The 22,740-nt window shown below is 41.2% G+C and overlaps 1 long non-coding RNA gene across 1 annotated transcript; it reads left to right on the top strand.

Annotated features, from left to right (window-relative positions):
* The first annotated feature begins 629 nt into the window (after positions 1-629).
* On the top strand, positions 630-21,950 carry LOC109549075 (uncharacterized). Its single transcript, XR_012324790.1, has 5 exons — positions 630-785; positions 5,753-5,890; positions 12,744-13,658; positions 15,343-16,146; positions 16,620-21,950. It is a non-coding gene; the product is annotated as an uncharacterized lncRNA (long non-coding RNA).
* The last annotated feature ends 790 nt before the right edge of the window (positions 21,951-22,740 follow it).

Raw genomic sequence — 22,740 nt, 5'->3', positions numbered from 1 at the left:
ATGGGTCCTGTAAGTGTGAAAAGCCTGGAAGGAAATGGTTTTGGCATGTTTGGGTGAAGCTAAGTTTGGAGGGACACCAGTGCCAGGGGTCCCGAACTGATTCCTTTCATCCTTCTGCACTGCTACCTGTGTTTCTGTAGCACAAACATTCTTGGGGAGAATAAAGTCCACTGACCTCATCCCAAGAAAATCAGTAACAAACAAACGTCCAGTTATCTTTGAGAAGGAAAGAAGACGACATTGAGAGATAAAGAGCTAGAACCACCAGTCACTCTTTCAGGCTTCCCAGTGGGAACTTGATGCCTCCGATAAACAAAGGCGCTGGCAGGAAGGAGGCTAAAGGTAGAGGAGGGGGCTGGCAGGCCCCACCGAAGCAGCTGGAAGAGAAGCCTGCGCTGGGGATCTCCGGGTCTCTTTTTCAACAACCTTTGGGTCCCTCCTTCTGCAACAAGGCTCCTGGTGATGCCCTCTGGCCTGGGGGACGTAGGTGAATCTGAAGCTCCCCAGAGGGCAATGCATGCAGGTTTTTGTGCTTGTCACTGGGAAGAAGTGGGCAGCACTGGAGGCAAGCAAGGTTGAGGGTACAAGGAACCTTCTTGCCAAACCCATTCCCAGGCTTTCTAACTCTCTAGGAACAGAAGGGAGAGAATGCCTTGGCTGGTTTCCTGTAATTCAGTCAGTGGAGCCGGGGCGTCAGTGAGTGCTCACTGTGAGAAAACAAATGCACAAGAGAAAAGGACAAGAAGGAGGAAAAGCCAGCTAGGCAACTCCAAAGGGATCAGCGGGTAAGCTCAGGGGCAAACCGCTTTGGTGCAGGAAGGAAGTAAAGCACAAACAGGATCCGAGCGAGGTCACTTGTTCTGCAGGAGAGGGTGGGGGGAGGGGGAGGGGCCGTGGCGTGAATGTGCAGAATTCGGTCAGAGCTTCCAGGTCCTGGGCCGCCCTGCCTACAGCACGTTGCAGAGCAGCCACCCCTGCTCGCTGAGCACCCAGCTGTACAGCCCTCCCCAAATCTGTCAAGATCATTAAAAAATTAATATCCCTCTAATCGCAAGATCGACACCAAGAGTTACTTTCCTGGGGAGCTGCCGGGGTGAAGGGGAGGTAGTGAGAGTTCCTAGGAGAACTTTTGTGATCCGCTCAGAATTTTTTTTTTATGACACAACTGCAGGTTAATTTTATTGCCAGAGTCTAATTATCAACTCAATTTTCAAAGATAATAGCTAATATTTTATCTTTAAAAAGTATAAACAAGGTTAATACATGATTAATAGACTAATCCGCAATAAAAGCAAAAAGTAATACCTCAGTGACAATTCATATTGAAGCTGATATTTATATAGATATTTGAATTAGAATATGATTGAAATCTACATAAAACCATTTTTCTAGGGAAATATTACTGCACACACTCAGAATATTTTCACAAATTCTTAGATGTATTCAGTGAGTTTCCTTTTTATGAAAATGCCATTCCCTGAACAGATTGTACTGATTTTCTGGAGTCATTTCTTCAGTGCACTTTTACTTTATGACCTTTCATGGTCAACTTTATGCATGGTGTTACTTTGACTGAACAGTAGATAATAAGAACTTTCTCATGGACCGTTTTGCTCAACATTTGTTTCTAGAGACAACTTTAGGACCTTTAGGGTGTGAAAGAATATCAGCCTGGCCTTATCACGTGGTCTTCCGTACCAAAAGATAAATAAGTTTAGGTATTAGAGAGAAAGAAGAAAAGATAGCGTAGATCAAGAATCCAAAAAGGTCAGTAGCTCACAGTCTTTCAAAAAGTAAAGACTCCTTCACTCTTGGGTGGTATTTCCCACTGTTTTACAAAAGGGGGTAACTTTCTTTTGACTTAACTCGTTTTGTTCATGTTTTCCAGAACTCCAAATAGGCAGAATTCATTAACAAGTGGGAGTGGGGAGATAAAATGCTCAGATTAAAAAAAAAAAAAGCCTCTGCTAAGGACTTGTTCAGTGGATTCAGCTGCTCTCACCTGATAACTGCTATCTGCTCTGGCACTTTCTACTCTGGGCTGTGACAAGTCACACCAGCCATGTGAGCTCACATGTCACCTATGTGACCCTGGAAGGGAAGGTGGGGACACCTTTATAAAACAATGGGCCCAGGATGGGAAAGCAAAGGGAATGGGCAGCTGGCCAAGCTAAACAGGTAATTTTATATCCCAGGGAATTTACAAGCTGCTTCTAGGTCTAAATAAGATGCAATGAGGTGATTTCTCTGCAGGCTCCTTGCACGTGCCGCAGGGAGGGCCCAGGCTTGGGCCCACCTGTCTTAACATTTTCCTTTACATTTTTTTTTCCACCTGGTACTCTAACTTGAATTTTTTTCTGGAAACAATCACCTGGCAAGGATTAGTCCTATATATCACTCAGGGATCACTAGGCACGACTGGATTCTTACACTGGTCGAAAGGTGTCTTCTATTTATTTATTATGATTTTTATTTTATTTTATCGTCATTTTTGGCCTCACCACGCGGCATGCAGGACCTCAGTTCCCTGACCAGGGATCGAACCCATGCCCCCTGCAGTGGAAACGGGGAGCCCTAACCACGGGACTGCCAGGGAAGCCCCAGAAATGGGTCTTTTAAATGGAGTGTCCTGAAATGATTCTTGGGGAATCCAGTGAACTGTTTGTGGTAGAAGCCTTTGTTGCAAAGACGATGGTCAAGGCAGTACTTTTTCAAAGTGGTAGAAGTTACAACTGAAATTTAAGACAATTTAAGATCTATCTAGTTATAAAATGGAAATACGTATCTACCTCTCTCTACATGTGATATATTCATATCTGTTTAAGAAAGCTGCATAAGAGAGATGCAGTTTTAATGTGACAAATGTGACTGCATTTCCCTCTCCAATGTAATAATAAAATATTCCTCTTTCTCCCCTGCAGCTCTTCTATTTTTGACTGTGTGCTTGCAGCAGAAAGTAGTCTAAAGAAGTTGTAACTATTGCCCAGTGATTGGCTTACAAGAAGCTGAAAAGTAGAGTTCACTGTTGTGATTATTTAAGCATAACAGCTGCAACAACAAAAATGCCTATATTTGACATCATTGGAATCTCATAAAATGTGCCTTTCAATTATCCAAATTCAACCATTAATGATAAGAGCTGGTAATTGTACCTTCTAGTTCTCTCAATGGCAGATTACTTAGACTGAGCTTCCAACAGGAGACTGTCCACCTGGTGCTCAACCAAGAGTGATATGTTCTAATGTTGGAGGAAAAGGTCACTTCATGTGACATACTTAGAACTTGTATGGTGGAAAGAAATTTTGAGATCTATTTTGACTCTTCATGATTTCTTCTCTCTCTCACAGTTGTGGCCTCTTCCATTGCGGAGCACAGGCTCCAGACGCGCAGGCTCAGCGGCCATGGCTCACGGGCCCAGCTGCTCCGCAGCATGTGGGATCTTCCCGGACCGGGGCACGAACCCGTGTCCCCTGCATCGGCAGGTGGACTCTCAACCACTGCGCCACCAGGGAAGCCCCATGATTTCTTTTATACATGTATAAGATGTGTTTCCACCTGGGTACATGATGATGTTCCAGACCTGTTCTGAGTACTAGTAATAGGAATTTAGTTCCAGCAGGGCATGTTTGGATGTACTTCCAGAAATTCTACTGGTCTGAAGACTTAATGAGTCTTCTGGGAGAGACAACTGTTAACTTATATCAGAAGCCAAAGGCTCATCTCTCCATTCCCTGAGCTTGGGGAATAGGTAGCATCATTCTATCCTTAAAGCATAGGAGTACTGCTGTGATTATTCAGGTCAAAAGATGTTCTACTGACCATTTTTTGACTTAGTATTCCAGTTTCTACTCTATCCCAAAGATGCACTGGCAAGTATGGGAAGATGTATGCACAAGATTATTCACTGGATCACTATTTGTTTTTTGGAAACAACTCAAACGTTGATCAAAAGGGGACAATCAGCTATGGTTACGTCCATACGATAAAAAGAAATGAAGACTATTATCTCTATATAACCCTATGAGAAGATCTCGAGGATATATTGTCAATGAATTAAATGCTCACATGATCACTAAAACAAAACAATATGAAAATTTGAACTTATGTATTGGGGGTTGATGGCACATCCCCTCAGGGAGGAAATATTTCAAGTGACTTTAAAACATGGGAGTTAACTCTATATCCCAAGTGGGATATATATATCCTTAGCTCAGAAGCAACTGCGGAAAAAACAAAAACAAAAAAACTTCAAAATTTTCAATAATTATATTGTTGCTATTGTCATTCTGAGACTGTTGGATACGTTTTGTGGGGGTAAAACAAATAAGTAATTATGTAGGTGTTGCTGGGAACCAGGATTTGGGGTATGAAAGGAGATACAGATGTGAGATAGACAAGACCAGATCAAAGCCCTATGGTCCTGAACTAGAATTTGCACTGGAAACATTAGTATCAACTTGCAATATTTCGTCTACATCTACCTGTTTATCTACCTATCATCTATCATCTGGCCATCTCTAATCTCCGAGCTTTGTTTCCCGAAGAGGCCAATGAACAACCTCTTAGGAACATGCATCCCTAACACAGAGATTAGGAACCCTGAAGGAGGAGGGCTCCTTAGAGAAATACCTGGCTCCAGGTCTGCTCAAGAGGAATCTTTAACATCTGGTCATATGTGAAAAGAATGACACTATTGACCACCTCTCTGACTGTGTCAAAGGGAGTCAGGAACTAACTTGCAGGGGCTCTCGTTTGAATATCAATAAAAATAGTAACTGAAATAAATGGAAGCACATTAACTCTGTTTAAATCTATGAGTTTATCAAAAAAAAGGAGTCCCCGGGCTTCCCTGGTGGCGCAATGGTTGAGAATCTGCCTGCCAATGCAAGGGACACGGGTTCGAGCCCTGGTCTGGGAAGATCCCACGTGCCACGGAGCAACTAGGCCCGTGAGCCACAACTACTGAGCCTGCGCGTCTGGAGCCCGTGCTCCGCAACAAGAGAGGCCGCAACAGTGAGAGGCCCGCGCACCGCGATTAAGAGTGGCCCCCGCTCATCACAACTAGGGAAAGCCCTCGCAGAGAAACGAAGACCCAACACAGCCAAAAAAATAAACAAATAAACAAATGTGGGGTTTAAAAAAAAAAAAGGAGTCCCCTAGGAATGGCCGTCAGGGTGGCAGTAACAAATCCCAAGGACAGGTAAAGCGTTGCGTAACTGGTTAGGGGCAGCAGCGTGACCACGTCAGTGACAGCCACAAAGCAGCAGAGCGGGGATGGGGTTGGGCACGGGCACAGCGGCAGCAGCATTCGGGATGCTTCCAGAGGATGCACGCCATGCTGGAACCAGGTCAGAGCACAGGAGGTGGAGCAGGGCGCTGCAGGGTTGGGGTCCAGTGGGGACTGATGGAGGCCGGCAACCACAGGACGTTCTTCTCCACGTGGTCTCGTTCCTGATGCTGTGACCCGGGAAATCAGAGTCAGGAGCATTGACATCAAGGAAATTGAAGTCAGTTACCCTGAGAATCTCATATTATTGTAGAAAAATCTAAGCATAGGGCTTTATTATTAAAATCAATCAATTTTGGGACTTCCCTGGCAGTCCAGTGGTTAGGACTCTGCACTCCCACTGCAGGGGACGCGGGTTCATCCCTGGTGGGGGAACTAAGATCCCGCATGTGGCCTGGGGCGGCCCAAACAAAACAAAACAGTCAATTTTAGAAGCCAAAATATTTTCCCGCTTTTTTATTTCAGGTAGAACGTTTGTCTGAAAACTAAGATCTGCAGCCATCTTGCTGGCATTCATATGTGAGAAAGGGTTTTTGCTGTCAGCTGAAACCCTCCACAGCCCACCCACCACTAATTCCTCTTCACTCTGGCACGCAGAGCTAAGTAAGTGACTCAGCTCGGTTTGGCTTTAAATCATGGATCCTATGGGGTGTTCGGAGAGGGTGGCTGAGCAGGGACTGGGGCTAAGATTGCTTGGCTCGCGAGCCTGATGTTTTGCCTGACTGAGGTGCTATGATTGAATTTACATGTTTTTATGACTGCAGGCTTATTTCCTGGTTTTTCAGATTTAAAGAAACTATTCGAAATAATAAACTTCCTTTTTCTCTTGTGATTGAATCTATGGTGGTAATAAAAAAAATAAAGAACAGCTGTGCAGAGGGTTAACCATGACTCCAAAACTTCTAGCCAACTTTGGATAACAGCAAAGGCCTGCAATGCAAAAAGTGGAAATCTCCTTTGGAGCAGACATTCTGGTCAGCTTCCTCCCAAACCTTGCAGTATCCGCAATATTGCGGTTTGGGAGAGAGCAGTGATTCACAGGGTTTTAAGCCTGGAGACCTGGGAGCTGGGAGGAGCAATTTGGTAGAACTTCCTCTTGCTACCTGGTCTCATTTGTTGGTAAATCTGAACCCCACCATCAATCCATCTTTTCTCTGTCCAGGTATATATGCCTTCCTGACTTCCTAATGAAAGTAAACTCTTCAACAGCAGACCTCACCTTAGACAAAAGCAGAAGAGTTGAACACTGACTAAAGGAAAATGTATAGATTCCTTACCTTCTACAGGGAGAGAGAAAGTGCAGAAAAACAAACATTTTTATTATTTAATATAAATACTCAATTTGACCTATGTTTAGTGCTGTGCCTCATTATTATGCTGGTACCTGAGTCTCAAAAACAAGGTTCTGGAATGCCATTCTGGCCTGCATGTTTGATTCTGTGAAAGGTGTTTGGTGCTTTTTCAAGCCAGGGGGTGACATGGTCAAGTGCACATGTTAGAAAAACCCAACTGGCAGCATTAAGGACTGCAGATTAAAGAGGAGGAGACCCTACAAGTGAGACCACCGCCTGCAAGGGAGTTATTTAAAGAATGACCAGAAATCTCATTTGCTAGAAAATATTAGTTATGAAGATGCCAATATTGGGATAACTAAAAGACATGGGCTAAATTCCCATGATTTTCAGACTTAACAGGACTATAGTATCTAATGTACAGCTAGAATATGAAGGGTCATCAGACAGCTATGGGTTGATTTGCTCCAGAAATTGCAATGAAGAAAGCAAGAAAGCACTGAGTGAACAGAACTTTAGAAGGAGAAGGGATACAGAATATTCCAGTTAAGACCTATGTTGTGGAAACTGCCTGTATCAGTCAGGGTTCATCCAGAGAAGCAGAACCAGTAGGATATGTATGTCTACAGAAAGAGAATTGCCGTACACAATTGTGGGAGCTGTCTAAGCAAGCCCCAAGTCCACACGATAAGCAGTTAGGAAGGGAAGGTAACTAGCTAGCTCAAGCTCAAGTTCATGGATTTCCAGCTGGCTATTCTGAGAGAAAATTATATCAAACTGTTGCCTCCACTTTTTTTTTTTTTTTTGCGCAGGCCTCTCACTGTTGTGGTCTGTCCCGTTGCGGAGCACAGGCTCCGGACGCGCAGGCTCAGTGGCCATGGCTCACAGGCCCAGCCGCTCTGCGGCAGGTGGGATCTTCCCGGACCGGGACACAAACCCGTGTCCTCTGCATCGGCAGGCAGACTCTCAACCACTGTGCCACTAGGGAAGCTCTGTCTCCACTTTTGATGGGAATAAACATGAATGATAGAAACTATGGCAATTTCTTATTATTTTCAACTGTTTTTTTAAATAAGAAAATGCATGCAAAATACCAAGTCAGGCAACCTATTAAAGATTTCAAAAGACGGAGACAATGTAAATGATGAGATATGAAATTGCTGAAAGAAAAGAGAGGAGAGAACAAAGAGAAAGGAGGAAAGAGGAGAGGAAGCTGGGGCTGGCGTCTGCTGGAGTAGACACCCAGTTAGACCTAGTGATACTGCCACCCTCAAGTGGTTTGGACCTTTTATTAAAAAGTTGCAACTATGATAAGCATTCCTTAACTTACACTGTTAAAGTAATTTATTCATTCAACAAATATTTATTAAGCCTCCGCTATCTGCCAGGCACATGGCATATATAACAGCTAGGGAAACACAAGCGAGCCAAGGAAGACCTGTTGTGGTTGATTCTCTTACCGTGTCTTTTCTCAGGCCTGGGCATAACTGAAGTAGGAATAGATACTTGAAATGTAAGACATTTTTCATCCTAGGATAAAATCAGAAGATTAACTAAAGAAAGAATAAAAATCCTATTTCTCTGATGCTTCTATGTTTTTATTTTCATAGAAGGGAGTTATGATTATTACCCCTTTCTAGACATTTCCAGTCAGACATTACATGGTTTGTCCAAAATAAAAAAAAAAAATTTAATATAGATAGCAAACAAAAAGAAATCCAGTAAAGCTGTGATTTTCCCAATGTTAAAATCTGACCATCAGTAATTTCCCTTTGCCTTCAGGAATTGAATTTGTTTAAAGGTTTCTAATTACCTTATAAGAGGCCTCGTCTTTTAAATATCTAGACTTAAGTATTTACAGATGAAATAATGTGATGTCTGGCATTTTCTTCAAAATAATCTGGAGGAGAGAAAGTATGTGAGGGTATAGATGAAATAGGATAAGCCAGGAGTTGATAATTATGAAAGTTAGGTGATGCATACATGGCATTACTTATTTTTTACATATATATATAAATTTATTTATTGATTATTTTGGGCTGCTTTTTTTGGCTCTTTGCTGCTGTGCGTGGCTTTCTCTAGTTGCGGCGAGCAGGGGCTACTCTTCGTTGCGGTGCGCGGGCTTCTTATTGCTGTGGCTTCTCTTGTCACGGAGCATGGGCTCTAGGCGCACGGGCTTCAGTAGTTGTGGCATGTGGGCTCAGTAGTTGTGGCTTGCGGCCTCTTGAGTGCAGGCTCAGTAGTTGTGGTGCACGGGCTTAGTTGCTCCATGGCATGTGGGATCTTCCCGGACCAGGGCTCGAACCTGTGTCCCCTGCATTGGCAGGCAGATTCTTAACCACTGCGCCACCAGGGAAGCCCTGGCATTACTTATACTATTGATATTTTGTCTACTTTATATATATCTGGAACTTTCTATAATAAAACACTTTTTAAACTATCATATGACATATAGAAGAATCTAATATATCTAATATATGTATGTATGGCACATAATATATCTAACATAAAATATGTAAAATATTACATGACTTTCTTGAGTGCTTAGAATCAGAATGACAGATGAATTCAATCCACAGAATAAGAATTCTGCCACAACAATCCTTCAACAGTGTTTTCAACCCTCTGAGTTGAAATGCCAGTGCGATTTTATGAGTCAAATCAATGGACTTTATAAAAATATTTTATGTGTAATAGCCTTGAGGGTGATGTTCTTGAAAAAAATTAGATAACTAAGAGAGAGAAAGAAAAGAAAAACCTATAACGTCTCAGTCGTTTAACCAATTTGGGAGGAAAATAAAAGTGTTTTTAGAGCCAACTTGAACATTTGGTGTCCGTGGAGAAATGAAAACACTCTGTGAATTGAGACTGTAGATACAAGACAAACAATACTACTTATGGAATGGGGAAGTGGGGCTGAACGGTCAAGTGGCTGTGCTGTAAGGGCTCTCACCCGGTGCGCGCACAGGCCATATGTTTAATCCAAGTGTTTATGTCAAGTGATTCCGTAAACACAGAGTATATGAAGAACTGGGGCTTATGAGAGTGTCTATGCAATAACAAATACCTGATGGAAAGTTTAAATTGTAATCGATTTTGTTGTTTGGGAGCATCTGGACTTGGGGTACTTTGTGGTGCTTCTGCTACTGGTGTTTACTGGATGCTTACGCTTCTCCAGGCCCCGATTTGGGAGCTGGAAAACCCAGAAACAATGTAAGCAAGTTCTCGCCTTCATGAATCTCATATTCTAATGGAAAGAGTCAGACAGTAAACATAACAAAAGTTAGAGATGTATGTGTTGAGGAACAAAATAAAACAGGATGGAGCAGGGAGTACAGGAGTTGCAGGGGAGGACATTGTTGTTTTTGTAAAGAGAGCTCAGAAAAGGGCTCAGTGGAGAAGAGACCTGTGAGCAGGCAGACCTCCGGGGAAAGGATTCCAGGTGGAGAACAGTGAGTCCAAGGCCCTGAGGTAACAGCATCCCTGAGGTGCTAGAGAACAGCAAGAGGGCCGTGGGTCTGGATGGGGCTGAGAAGGGGCAAGGGATGGAAGGTGGGCGGGGAGGGGCTCAGACCACGAAACAGGTCTGACAGGGTCTCTCCGGCCCCACCGGGATCTAGAGTGGTCACAGGTGGGTCGAAAATGGTGTACCATAGTTTGTTAAACAGTCACCTAGAGGTGTTTAAGTTTTTCTAATCTTTTGCTGGAAACATAGTGCTGCAATGACTATCGATGTGTTGACATCACTTTGCACATGAATTGAATATTTGATCAACAATTCAGAGGCAAGGAAGAATCATATTTGAGATTCTGTTCAAGCTCTATGTTTTGCTGAGACATCATAAACTTTTGAATTCTAACTGTGTAGCACACTCTAGCATTTTTCTTTCTTCTTCTGCATATGTATACCTCATAGAACTAATTGTTTAAATCCTAAAATAGCTTTGATAGATACAAACAAGTTGAACGTCCGTGGCATCTTTCTCTTTATCCAATTTTTTGGTGAGGACATGCGGTGAAGCTCAGCATAAAATTAACGAAGAAAGAAAAGAAGAGAAAACACAAAGCCATGACTCCGTGACTCCAAGACATTTCGAGTTGAGCAGCTCTTCTGGGACAGATCAACTAATGGAGCTTTCTGAGTGTTACTTTGCAGATTTAAGACAATAGAAGCACGTGAAAACAATTACACAGGAAAAAAATCAAGAAAAGTTAAAAGAATTTTTAGGATAACAAAATGCAGCAAAAACACAACTTTAGAAACGTCTTTGAAATTCAAACTAGATTTCTTGAGTTATTTTGGAGTGGCTGAGGGCCGATGGGAAGAATCACACATCTCAGACGCAAATCCCCCTTCCAATTCTGTTGCTGGTTTGTAATAGATAGTTTGTGTGTGTGTGTGATTTGTATGTGTGTGTTTGTAAAATACAATGTTCGAAATGTTATAAATGTTATATAATGTTATAAATGTTATCAAATACAATGTTCGAAAAAAAAAATCAGGCCAACCATTTATAAACAAATTTTCCCAAGTTCCAAGAACTTTCTGAGAAAATATGTCATCTCAGAATCTCAAAGACCAAGCTAATTAGCTGAAGGCTGACCTCAGAGGTTACTCATTAGGCCAAGTGTTTCCAATGTGTATTGCAAGGTGATGGAAATAGATGTCTGAGCACCCAGTGTTCTGCACTCCTCTGGGTGTTCACCCCTTAGCAGGCTCCTCAAAAATGCAACCGTAGCACAGGAAGCCTCTCATTTGAGGGTCACTTACTGACCTTTCTCCAGTCTCAGGCCATGCACAGTAAAGGGGTGAGATAGACTGTGTGGTTTCACCTGGAAGAAAAATTCTCCTGGAAGCGGCACTTGCTCTCCCTGCCTTCAGGTGAATAAACGTGGTCCAGTGAGCTCACACCCCCCTGCTGACCTTGGGCCTTCATTGTGAGCCATGGCGACGCGTATTAGGGGAGCCCAGGGCACACAGTGCCTCAGCTCAGGCTGAGGATGGGAGCCTCTTTGCAGGTGAGCACACACTCATCAGTCACTTCCTGGCACCCCTGGACTGGGACCCTTTCCCTGGATAGAGACAAAATAGATTCCTACCTTCTTCCTGCTCCCCTTTAAAGTTTTTTCTACCTTCACTTTGTATTTCTGTGACCTCTAACTCCAGCCCTCTCCAGTCTGATACACTGGGCCACATACCAGCTTTGTAATCAAATAGATTAAATCTAACCTGATTCTGCCACCGAAACCCTGAGCAGATTATGGCATTGCTTAGAAGGGTTAGTTCCTATCGCCTCTCCTCCCACCCTAAACCAAAAGAAGTTCATGTTATTGCAAAAAAAAAAAAAAGACCTAAAGCTTACATAGTCATAAAGACAGTCCAAAATGATATATGAGGCACTCATATAGAGGTTACCTATTAGAGGGGTGTAGGCACTGGGCAATTTGGGGACAAAGATAGGAAGGATACTCCTTGTTGCATATATTTTTGAACTTCTAGTTTTTGAACCATTCAATAAAAATATAATACAAAAATAAATAAGAAATATATCTGCAGAAAAAAAATTACTTCTTGCTAATTAAATCTGACTTTACCATAGAGAAAATATTATAATAGGTTTATTTTGTTTAATGTAGGTTAATTTCGACAAATCAGTTTTCCTTTTTACTGAAATGGCCATAAATATGAATTGTATCCTATCTGCATTATAGAATAAAGCAATAAACAAAGAACTGTATCCCTTCAATTATCCTTTCTTATTCCATCCAATGTGTAATAAAAATTTCTTGAGTAAACTGTGAACATTTATGAAGCACTTTAATGTTTGCAAAGTCCTTCACACGCTCTATCTAATTACAATCTTCACAGAAGCAGCCGGGCACAATTCTTCACTTCCCAGCTGAGGAAATGAGTTCTGACTTGTTCAAGGCCACAGAGCCAACCAGTGGCAGAATTGGGATTTGAATCCAGTTCTCCTGGCTCTGAATGGTGCCATAATGTTTCCTCTGATTTCAGGGCAGAATTCATACATGGAAAGTTTAAATTCAGCTTGAGAGACTAGAAAAAGAAAAGAAAAACTTAAATAGCTACTCTATGGACAACGCCATCATAATTCGAACATGCTGTATTTTACACTTTATTGTTTCCATTTCTCTACCCTTAGGTCTCCAGTGTGTGGCCCAGGAATGCTTGACACCATCTCAGAATCCAAAGTGGACATATTTATAGCGTGTCCCGACTTTGAAAGGAGTTAAGAGCAGAGAGCTGAAAATAGTTGGTCTGGATGGGAAATGAAAATCAAATGTTCTCTTACTCTGAAGGGCGTGATGAACGAAGATTCATAATGTAAGACGCTATGTAGCACTCTGAGAAAAGATGATGCCTACATATTTAGCTTAATTTAAGGGAAGATGGTGAGTTGGATTTTTATGTGTATAACATACTATGAAAAAATGTGAAGAAAGGAGAATTTCACTGATGTTGAAATTTATGGTCTTTTTTTTTTTTTCACTCCCACAAGCAATTCTCTTTTTGGCAGAAACTGGAGAAAGCTTAACATTTATTTATATCGTTTAACTGTTCCATTTTGTCTTGTCATCATCTTTTGGTTGAATACAACTGAGTTTTTAAATGAGAAAGTCTTGTTAAACAATCTAACTGCAGGGATCAAACACACACACACACACACACACACACACACACACACACCCACACACACCCACGAGCTATCATTCCATAGTGTATTTGTTTAAGGATTTTAGAATCAGAAGGCCTTCCTCAAGCTCTGACCTGATAATTCCTACCTGTGAGACTTTGAGCAACTAACTCAAACTCTCTGAAGACTCATTTCCTGCCTTAGAATTATACGACAATCAAGCAAGATAATGAATTTAAAGCAAAAGTATACTTCTTGAAATATAACACCGGTTTGTTCATGCATCCATTCAACTAATACTAATCAGGCTCTATCTTGTGCAGGCCCTGAACCCAGCACTGGAGATACAGCAGTGAACAAAACAGCAACCCTGGCCCCAGGAATTTTACGTTCTCTGAGGGGAGACAGGAAATAACAAATAAGGTGAAATTTTAGAGTGTCCAAGAATGCTATTGAAAAAAATAATGGGGATAGAGGAGAGAATATTAGGGGTACAATTTTAAGTAAATTGATTGGGGAAGGCTATGCTAAGAAAGAATGGGTTTACTAAATATTAGTTATTATTATTATTATAATTATTTATAATAATATAATTATATATAATTTTATATATATATAATTATATATAATTATATAATTATTATTATAATTGTGGCGTATTATTCCATATTCACTTATCCCATTTGCAGGTCTTTGTGAGTAGGCGGATGAATCTGACACTATTAATGGCAAACATAGAAGATAATCATACACTCATGTGCTCATCCTGCTTCTCTGAAAATAATTTAATATCCTAGAATTGTTTCATGGCCCCCCTGCCATTAAACACTTGTTTTACATGAAATTTTATAATACATCTAGTGTCAAGGTTATAATAATGTATGATCAAAGCTAGCCTGAACTTGTTAAAATAACTGTATAGAGTAGATCTATGCCTTTAAAAAAAAATGTGTTTTCTGCAGTGTGGAGTGTCCATTTTGATTCTCCTTGACTTGTCAAAGTCACTTGCTCCCAGTCGGAGGCTCTCTTTGAAGCAATTGTCACATCTGGTGAAAACAGGCCCCTGTACCCGGTGTCAAAACATAGGGAATCGACATTTTATGACTTTGCAGAAAATAGAGTCCTTATCTAGATCCCATTTACTATGATGATCCGACTTAGCTTTTCCCTTTATTTCTTACTTTCTTATATTTTTCTTTCTACCTTTCCCCTTCTTTGTTACCTTTCTTCTCTCAGATTCCTGCTTTTTCTCCTCTCTTCTTTCTTTTTTTAGCACTCTTCTCACTGTGAGCTTTTTTAAGACTAGGAGGCAGTCTTCCACCAAGTGAGAACATCTCAGACTAGGAATCTCCCCACTTCCTGGGCCCCCTTTACCCTGGGCAGCTTGAGTCATCTGAAAGCTTTGGCCAAATCTCTCATAACAGGGAAGAGCCACACGGGCTGTGTGGCCCCAGGTAACTCAACCTCTGAGTGTCAGTTTCTTCAACAAACACAACTTATACTTTCTGGTTAAAGCTTGTTTTATAAGTTAGAAATAATATTTGAAAAGTGCTTCGCCCCTTGGCATTGCAATACAACTGCTGAGTGATGTACATGAAAGAAGTTTGAAAGGATTGTGGTCAACTCATTTCACATTCCCATAAATATATGAAGAATCTTTTTTAAGTACTTGGCATACTGTAGGCACTAAATAATAAGAATTATTATTACCTTACTTGGCACCATTTTTCTCTTTGAGCCTGGTTCTTCCTTTCTGTCCTATCTGGTGTGTCTGTTCTTCTCCATCTAAGATGGGCTTTATTTTTCTCAGTTTCTTTGCATTCCTGAAGCAGCAGGTCCTTTCTTTCTGAGTCTAAAGACCCTGGCTTAGGCCTGGGCACGTGTCAGCTGAGCATTGTCTTTCATAGCGAGGCGTTGGCAGTGCCAGGGCAGGAATGGGGGCTTCTTGACTGTGGAAGTGGGGTCCTTCCCTCACTGCGCCATATGGCCTCTGAGGGCCGCATTTGATTTTCATTTAATTGAAATTCTTGTAGTAGATCGTGACAATAGCATTAGCAGTAAACAGCTCTTTTAATTGTCAGAATAATCCTTGTCTGTTTTTGTGCAGATGTTGTCTTGCGCCCAGGGCAGCTGTGAGTATGTGAATGCCTCATCAGTGACTGTGGACACCGCCCAAATGGCAATCAGCACAGAAACCTTATAAAATTACCAACAGATTACTGCTTCTGTCTGCCAGCACTTTCAATGCCAGCCAGCCTGGGGGCTTGTTTTGTTTTGGGTTTTTTTGGTTTTGTTTTTTTTTCTACTGGCATACGTTGTGATTTAGAGTGAGTCTTTGTGGACTGAATGAAAATATAGGCTCACACCCAGTTAACAAGCTTTGACAAATCAGAAGGCACATACATGGCATATTGGCAAGAATGAATAACAACCTAGAAAACTAGGGATCTTCTTCTCCTTTCCCTTCCCTTCCCTTAGTAATCCAGGACAAATTTAATAAAACTCTGTCTTACCCCTGTCATACGCTCTATGTTGTGAGGAATACCACAGAAGTAAGTGACACTTCCTGTCCTTCAAGGGCAAATATAAGAAGGTTGAATCACAATGACTGTGGTTTGAATCATTTACCAGGATAGAAAAAAATTAAGCTGAAAGTGTCTATTCACATGTGCTTCTATCTCTTTTGATATCCAGAGCATGTGAGTGACATAACATCTGAGTTAGATACATTTCCCCCAATGCAAAAGTGATCGCCTTAGTCTTATTCTTGCTTGGGCTACACACTCTCCCAATTCCCCCCAATTCCTGCAGCTCTCCCTGAGTGACTTCTCTTTTCTATATTTTATAGGATCTCCGAAGAATCCCTGCTTCTGTGAGACCACCTGAACCATGACCCCATAAAATTAAAATGGTGAGATGGAAAACCATGTAGAGCATCACGATACACCACGGCACCTGGCGGTTGAGTGGAGCTTTGTGCTGCCAAAGGGGTCCAGGCCTGGGCTTCTGCCATGTGATTCCCTGCCCACCTTCTACCCAGAGGGGACTGCTAATTTTTTTAAATAGGTTTGACACTGCTGCTATCCAAACAGTTATACACTATTTTCTCTACTCTGTTCAATCTTCTTGTTGTGGGTACATTTTTCAATTGTTTCCAAAAAATTCAGTCCCCTGTGAAGCATGAGTTTGTAAAGATTTAGATCAGGTTTGTTATCTCTACTGATTTTAACTGAACAATGTGTCCTGATATATTATGTGAATTAGCAGGTCAAATTTTATTTCAATACTATAGAGTTTGGAAAGAGCCCTAGAAGCCAATAAGAAACCAAGCTTCTCAAGAACCTGGGCAGGTACTTTCACTTCTATTTTCTTATCTGTTACCAGGGTACCACTCTGGCCATACAGGTCTGCATCATACAATTCAAGGAGACCATTCACATCATGACTGAGCAGCAAGACAGTCTGTCTATAACAGGAGGAGGGGTGAGCAAATAAACTGGTCTTTAAAATCACTTTGAGCTAAAACTTAATCATTATGACAATGTGGTATTCCAGCTTTTCTCTAGATTTTCTTCATGTTTGCTTTCTTTTTTCGGTACGCGGGCCTCTCACTGTTGTGGCCTCTCCTGTTGCGGAGCACAGGCTCTGGACGTACAGGCTCAGCGGCCATGGCTCACGGGCGCAGCCGCTCCGTGGCATGTGGGATCCTCCCGGACTGGGGCACGAACCTGTGTCTCCTGAATCGGCAGGTGGACTCTCAACCACTGTGCCACCAGGGAAGCCCCATGTTTGCTTTTTAAAATATCATTTTTTACCAGTGCTTTTAAACATATGTTCTGGACTAAATTTGGTTTAGAAAATAGTTTTAAATTTTGTAATATTTTGTGTAAAAAAATGAAATAGTAAATATTAAAAAAAATTAATGTCTTAAAACTTTACAAACTCCACAAAAACCAAAATTCTGTAATAAAAATAGCATGCCACAGAGATCATCTATACAATGATTCAAACTGAGATTGCTAACAAATTAAATGGATTATTAGATGTCAAACACTGTTGCTTTCCACTGTAATTCAAATGGAATATTCCTAGGCCTTAAACATCACCATGAACACTGTGCTCTAAAGCCAGCCTCCCTATCCTTATCATTGGTCTTGGAACCCAACCAAGGGAGTTTAGTTACTGAATTGCTAACAAAACTCCCTTGATGAAATGATTCTCCCCGTTAAATGGTCCTAACAGTGTTAGAATCCAGCTCTTTTCCTGTAGGTAGTAGTATGTTTATGTTAAATCACTGTACTCTACATCCAATCAAAAGGATGCAGGGAAGCTTCAAAGTTTATTAATACCATGATGACTAAAATCAAGTAGCTTTGCTTTGTAATTTCCAGCTCAGCAGTATCTTACAGTGCAATGTGGCAGGAAGTCTACAAACTGGAAGCCTAGCCACTCCTGCTATAAATTAAACCTGTTTCCTTATTGTTATAAACAAAATGCTTAATTATCACTCTGCTTTTTCACCATCCTTTCATAGTATTCAAGACTCTTTGGTCTTCTTATTTTTTTCACCTCTAGAAAAGGACATTTTTTTAAAACTTCCGCCATTTTAAGGGCTTGCCTAGAAACCAAACCTGACTTTAAAACTGGGTAGAGAATTCCCCATGATATCTGAGCACTTGCTCTGTACCAGGCACTGGTTGTAATATTGTACTTTTACATATTTTATTACCTCATTTAATCCTCACAACAACCCTAAGAGGTAATTCCATTATTCTCATTTTACAGGTGAGGAACCTGAGGCCCGGAGAGGTTAGTAGGTTACCCAAGGTCATGCCATTAGAATTCAACAGAGCAGAACATGTGCTCTTACCCACTGGTCCCCACTCCTATCCCCAATTTGAGCTTACTTGTTTGGTAGCCAAATTTCTAAACACTGATGATGCATGTAACTTAATTGCCTTCAGAACATTCTCCTGGTAAGCAGTGTTATTGCAAGTCTAAAAGCAGGCTTGTTAACACACTCATCATCAGAGAAAGAAATGATGCTCTAAACGTTCCTAGCCTGGCACCAGCTCCTCCCAGACTGCTCCCACCCTGTTTTTTTGTTTGATTGTCTGTTTTGCAAACGGTGCCCTTGATATTCCTTTTTCATGTTGAATACTTTGAATTTCACTTTAACTCTGAGATGTCTGTGCAGCATTTTAAAAGGAACTAAAAACATAGAGACTGCGTAGAAAATGTTAGACTAGAATTGGTAGTTGAAAAGTAAAACAAAAATCGATAAAATTACAAATATAAAAATAATACAGTATTCTGAATTTTTCAAAAGACAGGCTAAAAGACTTCCTTAGAAACAATTTTCTACATGTCATTCTCACTCAACCACTACATGGTATAAATGTGTATTTTCAGATAATTGGGCAAAGCTAATAACTTCAAAGCGATAGAAGTCTAAACAAACTGAAATCGCAGTTTGAAGGCTAAAACCATATTTGCAATAAGTGTAAATGTTAGTGCTTAAACTGCCCAGGAGCGTCCTTGGCCTTTGAATTGAGATACAGTGCACACTAGTGGCCTCTTTGTGTCACTGGTGACCTTTCCTGGACCCCCTTGCACCTCAGCTCTTGAATGGGTTTCCACTCAAGTGTCATAGATGTTCTTGCAAAGGCCACTGGAGATAATGGCTTTTATCACAGCGAATCTCTTCCCAAGACGTGTAGTATTCGGGATGAAAAGAATGTTCCTGGCTAATTTATGTTGCTCAGAAAACTGAAACAGATAAAGGAATCACCTTTAGAAATCACCACCACACTGTAATATAATCAGGAACTGGGTAAACTCAACAATAGAAGGAAGTCGAATAGGCTGACCTTTCCCAAGTTGTTTTTAAACTGACATGTGAGTGGAAATTACTGGTGTGGTTTTGTTGCAGCTTCTGTTTTCCTAAGGAATTTGGAATTTGAGCAGGGAAGTAGTCTTGTTCTTTGGACATAGAACAAGAAAGAATACACCCATAAACAAGAAGTATTATTTATCTCTTACTATTGACCTGCACAGTTCTACACAGTGGTAGAGCTTGAGGGGAACAAGGTTTCAAAAGAAGTATTGGAATACACTGAGTTAATAAAGGGTCTCTTCTCTCAAGAAGTTTTTACAGTTTAACTCAAAATTTTTGCATTTTAAACATGTTTGGAAGTATTTAATTTTCTTGCATCGTCATTTGTCATTTTAAAAGTTACATCTGTAGGGCTTCCCTTGTGGCACAGTGGTGAAGAATCCACCTGCCAATGGAGGGGACATGGGTTTGAGCCCTGGTCCGGGAAGATCTCACATGCCACGGAGCAACTAAGCCCGTGCGCCACAACTACTGAGCCTGCGCTCCAGAGCCCGCGAGCCACAACTACTGAGCCCATGTGCCACAACTACTGAAGTCCGTGCACCTAGAGCCCGTGTTCCACAGCAAGAGAAGCCACCACAATGAGAAGCACACGCACCGCAGCAAAGATTAGCCCCCACTCGCCACAGCTAGAGTAAAGCCCACACACAGCAACTAAGACCCAACACAGCCAAAAATAAGTAAGTAAATAATTCAATAATTTTTTTTTTTTTTCGGTACACGGGCCTCTCACTGTTGTGGCCTCTCCCGTTGCGGAGCACAGGCTCCGGACGCGCAAGCTCAGCGGCCATGGCTCACGGGCCCAGCCGCTCTGCGGCATGTGGGATCTTCCCAGACCGGGACATGAACCCGTGTCCCCTGCATCGGCAGGCGGACTCTCAACCACTGCACCACAAGGGAAGCCCAATAAGTTTTTTTAAAAAAATAAAAGTTACGTCTGTAGTGTCTACATAAACTGTGATTCCTGGGTTTTCTAACATGGTACCCAAATACTGTGTATGTTGTATACTGTGTTGTCTTTTCATGTAAATATATTATTAACAAATTACCAAAAAGTAGGGGACATTGTTAAACCATTTGTTTTTAGTTTAAAAGATATGGTTTTTAGTTTAAAAAATATGGTCACTCTAACCATGCGTCAGTGTTCTAAGTGGACTTATCCAATTTACATTATCAGTCACATAGTAATACCCCCAAATAAAACAGTGGCAATACATTTCTAACAACCAACAGTAGAAGCAGAACCCCACGGTCCGTCATTCCTTGGATTGTACCTTTATCCAGAATCGTCCTGTGTTTGAAATCTTTGACTTCAAACCACGAATCAAATTGTCTTCTACTTGTCTAACTTCACCACCCTTACTCCCATTCTGGGTCCTCTCCACACTGCTCACTTCTCATTGTCTCCCATTTCTTCTGAATTCCTGTCCAGGATTGCAGGGTCCATCGCTTTTACATCTCTCACACCAGAGTCCTTCCATATTCTCTTGTCCTTCTCCCACACCTGTCTCATCCATCTTCAATCCTGGATCAGTTCATTATCTGTTTTCTCTGTATCTGAGTCAGCAGAGAAAAATCTCATCACTGTGTTGATGGCAGGATTGCAAGCTCAGGTCTTTTTTTGACCTGGCTCATCTACTTGTTCTTGCTTGTCTTACTCATTTCCTATGGAAATGCTGCCAAAATTTTTCATTCTCTCTAAGCCTTCCCTCTTACCCTGAAAAATTCATATTCAAGAGATGACCTTGCCTCCTCTTTCACATAAAAAATAGAAACCATCAGCATTGACCCCTCTCAATTTCTTCTTACTGCAGCCTACCAATATTTTCAGGCCGCCTTTTCACTCTTCAAGCCTTAGCATAAAAGCCACCCTGGATCATTCTCTCTCAGTGCAGGTCGTCAGTTCTGTTTTCTGAGCTTCAATCACATAATGAATATAATCACTGTCAAAATGATAGATTTTTTAGGAATAGATTTTAAATTTCCTGCTCTCCACTAAATATATCTGATGAAATAAAAATCATACTTTAAGGAAAGACAAGAAAACTTTAAACATGAAATTCTTTTCTCTGCCCATTTGGACCTCCTCCCTCCCTTCTGGTATGCACTGTGCATCTGCATTATGATAAACCAGACCTTCCCAATGGCAGAGATACCTGCTCAAGCGTAAAGATCAATTTTTCTTCTTCTGGCACCAGCCATGTCACTCTTTAAAAGGTAACCTTCCTTTCTCAATCCTGTGAGGGGTTACGATGACCCACTAGTTGCCTCAAACATGCATGTCTTTGGTGAATTTTATATACAATGCCAATATATCATTTCCCTTAAAGTTAGTGACTGATGCAGAACAGACTGGGTCAGATGACCTGGGGAGATACTGGGCCTCACCTAATGGAATTCTTAGCTTAAATTCTTATTTATGTCCTTATTAATGTTACTTGCTATATTGCTTGTATTCTGCCTACTTTACAAGATTATTGTTTCTTGCACTACCAAATGTGTGACTGAGCTTCTGATAAAATTAATCATGATTAGGTGACTTGAAATGATTGAGCAAATATATAGTTCTATGAGATCAATGATCATGATAGTAAAACTCGAAATATGGGAAGAGGCAACAAACAGGAAACATCTCCTGAACCATAACACACTAGTAAGACAGTCGGTCCAGAGGCTTTTGGCTGCTGTTAACAGGGCCAAGTCCAGTAATAGCACATTGAGTTACCTATCAATGAACTCCTCACCTGACGTGGGAACGAGCATTCCTAGCATCTCATGAAATGCCTCCCAAACTTGGATGAAATTAAGACTGAAGGGCTTCCCTGGTGGTGCAGTGGTTGAGAGTCCACCTGCTGATGCAGGGGACACGGGTTCGTGTCCCAGTCCGGGAGCATCCCACATGCCGCGGAGTGGCTGGGCCCGTGAGCCATGGCCACTGAGCTTGTGCGTCCGGAGCCTGTGCTCCGCAACGGGAGAGGCCACAACGGTGAGAGGCGTGCGTACCACCAAAAAAAAATTAATATTAGCAAGCACACTTTCTGATTTATGCCTGAGTTATATATATATTAGATTTATATTAGACTTATTAATAATAGTAAGAATATTTGTATGCTTGCTATTATTAATTTATTATATGTATATAAATTAATATATTGACTACATATGTATTACTTGTAAATATACTTTTGATAACAAAATCGGTAGGCAGGACAGTAAGAAATTAGGGAGGACGTATGCTTTATGAGCAACTAGTTGTAATGAGCCTTCTTGATCTAAACCAAAAAATATCAAAACTTTTTATTTTCTCAATAAATGTTTATTCTGTGTTTTAAGATATGGCAGAAATGTTTCAAAAGAGCTAGTCTTCATTTGCTGTTACTATGACTATATTTTTTACTAACTGTACTAAATACTTCTTTGTCCACTAAACATTCATAAGCATGAAAAATCAGAGTGGTTCAAGATGGCAGAGTAGAAGGACGTGTGCTCACTCTCTCTTGCGAGAGCACTGGAATCACAACTAACTGCTAAACAATCATCAAAAGGAAGACACTGAAACTCACCAAAAAAGACACCCCACATCCAAAGACAAAGGAGAAGCTGCAATGA

Source organism: Tursiops truncatus, chromosome 12 (genome assembly GCF_011762595.2).
Source record: "Tursiops truncatus isolate mTurTru1 chromosome 12, mTurTru1.mat.Y, whole genome shotgun sequence".
Taxonomy (NCBI): domain Eukaryota; kingdom Metazoa; phylum Chordata; class Mammalia; order Artiodactyla; family Delphinidae; genus Tursiops; species Tursiops truncatus.
This window is presented reverse-complemented; position numbering and strand designations above follow the sequence as displayed.